Raw genomic sequence first — 12,079 nt, 5'->3', positions numbered from 1 at the left:
AGAAACATTGTGAAGCCCTTTGGATAAAAGCGCTATACAAGAAGCCATTTACCATTTACTATATTTACCAGTAATCTCAGGTAATAAGATACAATGAGATCAGAACATAGATAGGTTACCAGAACTCCTTCCCCTCTGTTTGAACCAGTTGCAAAAATAGATTCAACGCACATCCAAAACGAACTGATAAGAGGAGTGAAGGGTATCATCAGGATGATGCCTGGATGAGATGAAATCCAACGCTAAAATAAAGCAGCACAAAGGATTAGGTGTGGCTAGGTACTCAGAGATCGCAGGAACAAAAGGATTAGCCAGAGAGAGGATGTGGGTCACACCCAGCAGATAGTGAAACCAGCCAGTCAGTCTACCCCGAGGCCTTCCCCTCATCCACAATGGATGGCAAGGGTTGTGCAGGCCATGTGCCAGCAGGAGCAAGGAGGGTTGGGGGGAGCAGTAACATTTCAGATTGGTCAGGGTTGTGTGGCTTTAACAGCGAAACGCCTGCCTATGAAAACCAAGTGTTTTTACCCCAATCCTCGCAAGTTGCCCTTTTTAAGAAATGACTTTCTCCAGTTTTCATAGAGTTGTCTGGAGGTCAGTGCCTTTCCTGGGCTGTGCTCTTTGACCTGTAGCTCAGGGGATAAGTCACTAAGAGGACAGTCTGACAGACTGACAGCCGATGAGGATTACACCATTAAGCTCCTTGTTAACCCCGTGGCACATTAACAGACCTCAGTATTGTCAGAGATGCTAAGATGGATGCACGCAAAGAATTCCTTGTTACTGTCTGGGAAATGATAATAAGCACATTTACAGTCCGTTACGCTTTCCTACATACTCAACGCTTCTCATCACCTTGTTTATTTTTTATTTATCCTTAAAAATCCTGTCACATTGACTGATAAAGCGTCTAAAATGTGGCAACAATAGTGATTTAGCTTCTATTGCCATTAGGGAATAAGTGTGGGTAGATGATATCGTGGTGCAGTAATTAATCTGACGTGGCCTCTTCAGCACTCTCAAAAAGACATGGATTTTCCTGAAACATAGGAAGTAAGATGAGGCTACAGATCTTATAGGGTGTCACGGTGGGAAGCAGATTTAAAACAACCTCCTCTTCTGATCTGATGGGATCAGTGGGAGCACAGGAAACTCAGTGACCTACATCTCTTCCAGACAGACATCTGTTACTATCCCTTCTACACTCTGGGCCAAAGTGAAAATCACCAATTACTTTGATAAACCATTTTCACCGTGGCCCCCTCGTAGCTACAGTAACTTTGAATGATCAGGTGGAATATTACATTCTGTTGTGTGGATAAATGGGCACAAAGCGTGATTTTTGGAGAGGACTTTAATCACATTTTGCCATCTGCAGCACAGGGATAATTACAAAGATCCACAGCAGCATGTGGTGCAGGCAAGGGCAGAGGACAGAAGGAGGAGAGATGATGATTATTATTGTTGTATCATCTGAATAAGATTGGTGTGTTCAGTCTTGTGTTGAAAGCCCTCGAGGTCAGAGAATAAGAAAGAGGATTACAACCTAGGTCCCAAGTAGATTAAAGAGCAGCTGAGTCTACTGTGCTCTGCTTAAAGTCATGCCTCCATCCCAACTCAGATCAACAAACACAATGATTAAAGAACAGTTACACTGGTTTCTACAGGTCACGTTATGAAGTTGCAGAGTACAAAGACTGTGTGTGTGTACTGTATGCACACGGAGCTGCATATGTGACTGCACTCAGTCCTCAACAATCACCAGCAATAATCAAAGGGAAGCAGCAGCTCAAAGAGAACAATCAACCAATGCAGTTGTATGTCGGCACAGCCTGATTGTGCCCCAGTGATCACGCAATCAATGGTTATAAATAGACACTGGTCATTGCAGGAATCGATTTCTAAAAATATGCAGAAATGTCTTCAAAAGATGGGACTGATGTTAAGTCTAAAGATGTGTACTTAAAAAGTAATTCCAAGAAGAGTACACGAGTCTTTATTAAGTATAGCGCACCTATGAGATATTTAAAACCACTCATTTTAAAATCCCCACATAGAGCGTGTTTGCAAACCTCTCTCCTTTCACTTGACAAAAATTATTTTATTAATGAACAGCTAACACGGTCCATTTTGCTCGTGCACTTTGCATTTTGCTCGGGAGTCAGAGAGCCGGAGAAGTTGATGCATCTAAAATAGGAGGTGGATCTGGCCTCTGGGAGGACATGAGAATCACGCCGAGGATGACATTTTCTGCTTCACATCATACACAAAAGCGGTTCACAGCGGTCTAGCTGATGGGATGGGCAATCTTTCAACTCTGCAATTTAACAGGCTATAATGAAACGGTAGCACGGCCTACGGCCACTCAACAATGGACTAGATGCATAAACAGAGTGGAACTGTTTGCCTAGAGGCTGATATCAAGGTTAATAATAAGATGGGATGCCAAAGAACACCAATTGAACAACCACTTTATCCTCTCCCTCGTCAGCCAAGGCCAACCTCCCCTGAGGTAATCTCTCAAGTGTTACTGTAGCTATCTTGAATCACTGCAGGTGATTCAACACAACCAAACCAATCTAAACACTGACTGTGATAGAAATGAAATCTAGTCCACCGTGTAGAACGTTATTCTTGTTACTAAAGGAAATCATCACAATTTTCTAATGCTGTTTAGTTACAAATTTGTTCCTAAATCCCTCGTAGGTTAAATTCAAGGGTTAAGACATTTAGAGGAGGTATTGTGTGTACGAAAGACGAGACTGAGCCATGGTAAACACTTCAACACACTCAAGCGACTCCTTATCTAAGCATGGCAAGTGTGAGGGTTCATCTTATTAGACTTTCAGAAATAGACTGAAGTGAATCTCTCCCTTCATATGGAGAGATTGGCAGTGCAGTCAGGGAAGTGATTTCAGCACTGCATAGAATTGAATTGCTGGGGGGGAGGTTGGTTGAGCAAGGGGTTTAATTTGCTCTGGAGTATGTATTCTCATACTGATATGCCAAAATGTAATTGGAGTCGGTACAAGAGCTGGTCGTTTTCATTTGAGATTTGAGGGTGTTCATTGGCAGTTTGAGACTTTTTATATGAGAATTGTATCATTTAAACGTTTTTTTGCATCATGCTTGTACTCAATTGGTGTGCACAGTGAAAAATCTAAACTTATCTGATACAGAATATGTCTGCGGCGCAATCGTTTTATACGGTGTTAAAATGTACCGCATGTAGCCACCACAGGTAAATACATACATTTATCGCCCCAAAACCAAAGCCAAATCCACATCTATGGCTTCTGATTGGCTGGGGTTGTGACATATGGAGATGAATTTCAGCAACCACTGGTGCACACACTGAGTCACAGCCACTTCCCACACACCTCTCCCTGTGTGGTTCCTGTGTAATGATCTAGGGAGTCTGGACAGCCGTCTGCTTGGCTTCACCACACTGTAGGGTGCTGAGCTGAGTGGGATGAGGAGAACAGAGGACAAGACAGGAGGAGAAGGCTTCCTTTATCGTCTCGGCAACACTCTCCATCCTGTGCAGACATGTGAGAAATTAACAAACACGGCCTCCCGCAGAGACACAAAAAGATTGAAGTAAATATCCTAATAAATGACAGCGGTTCACTGAACTCAACATCTACAGCTAAGATAAGAAGCCATAAAGAATCATCCTACTGTGACTTATGTGTGTGGTCTCATTGGGAACATCATTACAAAAAAAGCTAATGGTGATGGGGGTTTGAATCAGTTACAATAATGATACTAACCCTTTTATTCTAGATGAAAAACAAAGAGGAAGTTCCTTAAGTCTAGTGATGCAGAAACATGAATGCCTTTATGAATATTTTAAATGCATTGTAAGGACATTAAAGATAACAAGGCACCAAGCTTATCTTTTTGTGAGGTCTGGACCCTCAAGACTGTTCAGTGGAGTTTAAAAGCTATAGTAAGTCTTCGCAGAACTTGGAGCTGCGAAATCAGTCAAATGGAAGCACATCAAACTGCCAGTTTAAGTAGCCAACTCCTGCTGAGTTGTTTTTTTTTTCTTCTGCTATGCTGGCGAACCTGAGAAGGAGAGATTTTGAAATACCATAGATGTGGTTTCGCTTGGTACGGCCGAATATTTAATGACAAGTGTAACCACTGATAATTGTGCAGGGCAGTCGTAAGAATCCCTGGAGATGGAGACCTCGGCCCAGGCTTTCCAACTTGATCTAGGAGTGCATGAAATCAGAAACTGGTTGATAAAGAAATTAATGTATTTCTTGCTCCAATCATGAGAACACATAGAGAGATTGAGGTGAGGACTGGGGTAAGAGGCTTACTGGGAATACCAGCCTACTATCTCACAGGAGGAGGGGAGGATAAAGAAGACGGGAAAAAAAGACCGGAGTCTGGGACCCAGAAAAAAAACAAACCCTGAAGGATTCTGTTATTCAAAAATGAGAGAGTTGTGACTTGGAAATATTCAATCTGACAAGCTGCGTTAAACCAATGGAAGAAAGGGAAAATGCAAAGCCAGATAAGAGGAATGCTTCCAGGAAAAAAGGGAGAGATGGGATGATGAGCTGGAGATGTGACAAAAGAGATTGTGCTGGAAACCAGCCATCAATAGATCCATGAAACAATGGCACCATCCCGGGCAGAGCAGACAATCATCGGGATTATGCTGTGTAACACACTTTCATTCAGGGCATCTCCGCGGATAGTTTGTCTTTAAAGAAGTCTATAAATTACAGGTCCACACCATAGATTGTTATTGTTCACACATAACAGTAAACACATACTGCACACTGCTCCATATTATTCATTTATTTTTTACTTTTGGCCCATCTTTGGACATTTTGTTTCTGTTTTTAATCCTTTTGCATCTTTCTGCATGGTTGCTGTACATCTCTTTTTGGCCACTTCAGAGAGAAATACTTTGGAGAGAGTTAAATGAGAAGACTGGAGTTCCCATAGCTGTGATAAAAATGAAGCTACATCCAGGAGACAGCAGACTCACTTGGAGCAGGCCAAATATCAAGCCTGACTGTCTAGTAAAAACAACACTACAAGTTAACACCCATGCTCACGTATTGTTGCTAAGGAAACCATTTTAGTTTAGCATAAATCACAGTACAGTTCCCAGCTGGGCACCTCGAAGGGATGACAGGACTCTGTGAAGTCATTGATCTTAGAAACTATTCTGCATTTACGATTATTTTTTGCTTTAGTTTTTTTATGGATTTAACAAACTCACATTTACAGATGCTGATTGGTTGATTTTTTTTTTCCCTCACAGAGGCAGGCTAGCTATTTTCCCCTCTGCTTTGAGTCTTTATGCTCAACTAAACTAAATAGCCGGTGGCTGTAGCTTCATATTTAGACAACGGGCCTGAAAGACATATCTGTCAACTCATCTTACTCTAGGCATGAAAGCTGTGCATGTTCCAAAAAGCCTGAACTACGGTATTTTGTTCTTATTTCAGTTACATGCTTCAGTGCTGTTAGGACAAGATAAGTGTCTTTACTGTTTGTATGTTCTTGATGTCTTTACTTCAGGTCACTAATTTATATTTATAGAATTTCTCCTTTGAAGGCAAACCATCGAGCAGTAATAAAAAAGAAAGACAAATTAAGAAATTAGACTCACGGTGCATTTTCCAGTGGAAGTTTTCCCTGTTTTATGGCCTGAGCTTCATGTAGCACCTGGATCGTTGCTGCTTCTTAAGTAACCCTGATGTCCAATAATTTATTGATCCACCTGGAAATTCAGCTTTAAGGCTCGAAAGCGCACAGCTGGTGTCCTGCTGAGATTCTCTGGTAGAAAAATGCACTCACTTTCCTCTTCTTTTGCAAAGTGGTAATTAGAGCAGTTTTGTAACTTTAGAGCTCAACATCTACTTGTAAGCTTAGAATTAGATTAAATTTTGTCAAGCTTTGCACCAGTGGATACAAACACTAGTATGAATAGAACCTCAGTTCTGATGTAATTATTGTGTCAGTCCAACTATTGGCAGTTTTTTGTGTCACCCAAAGGGGAGCCTGTGAACTGCCTAGCAGGATACAACAAAAACAAACTTGTTTGCTTTGGTTTGATGTTAATTCTGGAAACACACACAAACACACACATATACAGGAGGAAGCCGGCAAACCCAAACCTACGCACAAGTTCCCAGGAAAGGAAAACAAGCACGCTGGGGTTGAGGGTCAGGCTACAAAAGCGGTATCATTCTGTCAAAGCGTTTTATTTCCCCTGCCCACATGGTTAGAGTTGTTGATGTTTTAAGTGGGAGCAGAAGGATTTTTTTGTCCCTGTGAAAAGATGACAGTAGAGACTCATTGCCCAAAGAGCAGTGTCTGTTTATTCCAGATAAATCTTGCCCACCCACTGGCATCCTTCTTTATTAATTTGAAGTGGATAAAAAAAAACAAAAACAACAACAACTATAGAGAGAATATTAAAATAAAATAGCCAAATTTCAATATCATTCTTACATTGGCCATTCCTATTTATAATGCTGTTATTTATTAATCTAAAGATGTTTGAAACAACAGCTGTTTTATTATGGAAGAGTGAGATGTCCTGTGCTGTATGTTCTTGTCATGGAGCCTATTTAATATTACATATCATATTACAAATTGTGCAAAGAAGGGTCACTATATTTTAAAGAACTGGGACTGGACTAGAAGGTAAAATAAAGTTTCACGGATTGTAGTATCTGCAGCTTATTAACTAATTTATTTTTATTATTACTTATTTATATTTTTACAGTCTTGTTCCGCATATCAGACAGATGAGATGGAAACAGTTTTGAAGAAATTAGGCCAGAAAACTCTGCTTTACATCAAGGAAAAAAAAAAAAAACAACAAACTGCTTGGTTGACTACACTCACTGAACGCACACATCATCAGTGTAATCTTTCCCCCAGCACAATGTTGTTGATGCAGATCTAGCTGTCGGTGACATGCAGAGAATGTTTTGCATTCATTCCTGGGTGAATTGGTGTCAAAAAGCCTCGGAGGCTTCTTAATCCTTCTAAATCGAAATAGGACACGTTTCCCATAAATTACAATGGTGTACTTGTATAATTACTGTGGCGCCCATGTTACATAAACAGCTGGGTGATGTTGATGAGAAAGGATCCTCGCTACTTAAGTGATTGAACAAAGTTTGACTTTATGGTAAATTTTGAAGGGTGTAGCATCTCCTCACACCACAGTTCCACTGCGGTTATTACACTTGCACTTGGTACTGATGATTATATTTATCACTACATTAATAAAGGTTTTATTATAATATTCAGATTATTATCTCTGCACTGGCAAAAGCTATGGCCAGAGAGATTATGTTTTTGGGTTGTCCCTCTGTCCTGTAAATGTGATTCATCAGGAACAACTTTTCCATTTTTCCACTTTTCCCTGTTTAAAGGTTAAAGGTCACCATGACCTAATGTCTGTCCCATCCTTGTGAGTGTGAAATCATTGGAACACCATGAAGATATACCTCCTATTACGGCCTGTTGCACGTTGAGAGAAGAGCTGAAGGAGCCTGTTGTACACACGGTTTGGGAAAAGGAGAAACCGAAAATGGCTTCACTGTGAGTCCAATCCAACTGCTGCATTTAATAATTTGGTTCCAAGGTAGAAGTCCTCTTCACTTCCTCTCTTTAGAAGACATCAAGGACAGGGGTGCCTCTTGCTTCTCAGTTAGTCTTCCACACACTCTTTGCTTTTGCTGATACTGATCTTCATGTGACTGTTACTGCAGCTATACTGCACCTTGTCTCAGTCCCCAGTACTCCTGTTTAAAAACTCCTGTTTATTTTTGAAATAGAAGTATTCACTACAATGGTGCATGTCAACATAGTAACTTCCATAACTTCCATTTTGCCAGAATATATACTTAATATGCTTTATTAAATCCCTTCAAAATATTCACCACAGATGTCATATCAGCTTGGACAGACATGTTTGTAAACTGGAACTTCACTGAATGGTGAAGGCACACAGCTGTGAGGCTGTTTCATAGAGTGGATCACAAATGCTTAAATGTGACAGGTGCTGCTTGATGAGTCTGCAGAGAAAAAGTGGCTCTCAAATCCATATTTTATTTCCATATAGTATTTAATCTGTTCTAGCTCGCTGTGCTGTTTTTACAGGCTGCAGCTCCTGTTTGCCACAGCAGGTGACAAAAACACTCCCCATCAGATCCCAGCTCTGAGAAACTGACACGTAAAGTTAGCAACTGGCTGGTGAACATATGAAGCACTTAGCACCTTAGACAGATCAGCACAGCAAACAGAGCTAATGGAGAGTTGGAGTTCGAGTGGACAAGACCAGCAACTGCAAAACATGTTTCCATATCCGATGGATACGTAAATAGGCAGGAGTTTGCTAGCAAGTCTGTTATACCAAATGACAAGGTTATAGTGTTTGATTTGTTTTCGCAACTGCCTCCGTGTGGCAAAAAATAAGTTATTCTAGGTTGAACAAAAAAGCAGTTTTTAGAGCAGGGCAAACAACTGACCTAGCTCCTAAAATCTCACACTCATCTGTACACCAGCAGCAATGTTGAAACTAATGGTGGTTTTCTTTAGCTTAAACAATTTCTCTTTGTAAGGCGGGAGCAGTGACCCCCTGAAGTCTTGCTGACATCTAAAATTGCCTGGCAACCAGCAAAGACTCCATGTGCTGCCCTCCAAGACCTTTGTGTAAGACCATGTCTTATTGTGTCTTATTTGTAACCAAAGTTCAACGTCTTACAACTAAACAATTTGTCTGAAACTTAAAGTGGACTTTCTTTTGAAAAACGTCCCAAATTTGGCAAATGTGAGTTATGTCAAATAGAGAAATATAAACTGTCATGTAATCCAGTGCATGATGGGGAACAGTCTGTGTTTACACATTTCATGTCTACATCTGTTCCTCTGCAGTCTTCAACTGTGTCTGAGCCTTTTATCCAAATTTAAGGAGTGTGTAGCAGCACACTGTCAATGTCGGAGCACAGCTGGAGCTTTTTGAGATGAAGTCATGCTCAAAGCCAGTCACAGGTTTTGTAAGATCCTGAGCTGTGACATCAGTAGTCACAGTCTAGCACTTCCTATTAAAGTAATAACCACCCACATGAAATAATATGCAGATCAGTTTATGTCTCCAGTATTTAGTCCAATGTGGACATTTAACTGGAAAACCATTATACTGCTTTCGTTTATATTTCCACAAGAAAACTGTCCCTTACCAGGAGTACTCAGATGGAGGCATTGATCGGTTTTATTTCTGACACACTGTCTTCACCTCACAGCAGCTGGTATTTCACATTACTGTCATTTAAACAGGCTTCTATCTTACCAAGCTATGTCAATCTACAGGCTTTCCAGGGGGCCTGAGACGTGCCTCTCTCTCACCAGCAATATGAAAATCAGACCACAGTGCAAGCAATGGAGAATAGCACAAGAGATTTTTGCATAATTGCTTTTATACAAGGAGAAATCCTGAAAATGTGTCCATGCCTCATTAGCCGCAGATACACGGATACAATCTCTGATTCATAATGTGCACAACTAATGTTCATCAATTTTTTTACTAATTAATTTTACCATCATCATCAACACCTCTTGAAACACACTAATCAGAAACAGCCTTTTGGTAAAAAGATGGCATGTCTGCCTTGAAAATACCATATACTGTAACAATAAGCATGAATTCATTCTCTTCACCTGCAAAGTCATATAACACTTAAAACAAAGTAAATAACAATAATTTCACCTCCCTGAAATCATGGCAAATGGATGGTATCAGTTTTTTAAGCAGATTCATTTGTTTGAGCATGTTAGTTTTGCTAGCTGGCAGCGAAAGATGATTATTATCATATTATCATCAATATTTTGACAATCTTGATGAGAGGCGATGAGAGCTGCTCATGACACCATGTTGAATAGTAGGATAATGGACACTGGTAGATGGCTCTTGGAAAATAGATAGGTGCTTACTCACACGGATGCAGACACATAAGCAGAGAGATATTTTTTACATACATTTTGTCTATGCACACACACACACACACCCTGACAAACACACACACACACAAACACACACACATGTACTGACACACAGTTTTTGAGATGTGCTAAATTTAAAGACTTTATTTATATCCATCAAACTAATTAGTGTGCACAGGATCCAAATACTGAGAGGTTCTTACAATGTTTGGACAATTATAAATACATAAAGCGCCATCTGCTCAACACTGCCAGGCTACCAGTGGCAGCTGAGATGGAGCACAATTTTGCCAACTACCTACTTAGATCTGAGTTATCATCATATGAATTTATGGCCTGCTGCAAAATACACTGATTTATGTCAACTAAACCTTGGGAGTCTCCGACAGATAAAATAAGTGTGGTCTTATTTCTAGCCTACAATAACTGTGTACCCCGGAGTCAACCTGTTTACTAAACTATGGGGGAGTATTGTAAGTACACAAGCTCCTTTGTGCTTAATAATAACTCTTCTGATAAATAATAAATGAACTTGTAATAGAGCAGCAACACAAGGTTTAAGTATAATGTGTTAGAAAAGAATATACAGGAAAAGAGCACCCGCATGCTGATACTATGTTCCCACCATTTTCTAGAACCATTTATATTTGCTTCCAGACTATTAAGTGTTATACTACATTATTATAATCGCCATTTTGCCAGCTTGTACTACACAAGATATAGTTATAAATAATGAAACAACATGGAGTTGGATGTAAGGTGCTACTCTGTGGCTGGGATAAACCATGAAATGACTGCGAACACCCACAGAGATGTATTTATTTAGCATTTTCGAAAAGGCGTGAACAGTATCACTGTTAGAATGGAGTAACGGGCACCTCCTTCCGCGCTGTACACGATTGGACAACAGGCCGTTGTGACGCAGCGTTCTGTCAGCAGGGGACAGTGCTCAACACAAAGCACAGCAGCGTCTGTTGCTTCTGACGTGAACGAGAAAGAACTTTCCCGCTCCTGTGAATTTGGATGCGTACTGCTAGAGATTGTAGTTCATGTATTTATTTATTCATTTTTTGGCTAAATACTTTTACGGATGTGAAAGATGTGAATGCCGCCGAAGTGCTGAGACGTTGACTTGTCCTTCATGGCCTCGTATAACTCATTAAACACCTGATAAACAACTTTGCTAGGCTATATGGCTATAAGTACACATGGGACTGCTGCTTCTGTCCCACGACCACCCGGGACTGACATAAAGTATTTATGTTACATCACCAAATAAAATCTCCTATAGTGGATAATTTAAACTACAGGATCTGCGACGCTAAGCTACCAGGGAGCAGCGCTTACCGGGGAGGACCTTTGCAGCTAGTTTTGCCAACAGAAAACTCCTCTACCTCGCAATAAGGGTCAATTACTTTGAATAGAACAGTAAGTACATCGTTTGAATTATGCTAATCGCATAATCGTGTTTTGGGCCGCCGGGCCCTCTCTGCGCGGCTTTAAGTCAAATGGAGGTGTAGGGTCAAAGCCCGCTGTTGCATAGAGTTGACCTCGCCAGTGTTTGTGGAGCGGAGTCGTAATCCGCAGGTTTTGGTTGGGAAGTGTCGCGTGCTATTGGTGATAGCAAAAAGCCAGATGTGTTATGTCATATTTCTACAGTTATTACATTGGATGGGTAGCGTTCGCTTTCGTTGCATTCACTTTGCAAACCCCTGGAGCAAATTGTCATGTTGCTACTGTGCTTGCACCAAACCTCAGCATGGATTTTCCCCACGTGCAGTCTGTCTTTTATCAGCACAGAGGGACAGAAATGGTGGATTTTCTTGAAGTACCATCTTTATCTTCATTTTTATTTTTTGCTAAGAAGCAAATTGTAAGAGAACCACAAAGTTGTCCAAGTTCAAATGAGAAAATGAGAGCACCGTGAAGGCCGCGGTAGAAAAAAAAGAGCAGTGCAGAGAAAAGGATGGGAAAACAGTTTTGACAGCAGAGTCTTTGTTGCTTTTAAACAGATACAAATACTTACAACACTGTTAGACATTTGTGCACAGGAGGACCGGTGCATGATGAACTAGCTTTCAAGTAATCC

Source organism: Channa argus, chromosome 19 (genome assembly GCF_033026475.1).
Source record: "Channa argus isolate prfri chromosome 19, Channa argus male v1.0, whole genome shotgun sequence".
NCBI classification, from domain to species: domain Eukaryota; kingdom Metazoa; phylum Chordata; class Actinopteri; order Anabantiformes; family Channidae; genus Channa; species Channa argus.
The sequence above is the reverse complement of the archived record's forward strand: the minus strand, read 5'-3'. Positions refer to the sequence as shown.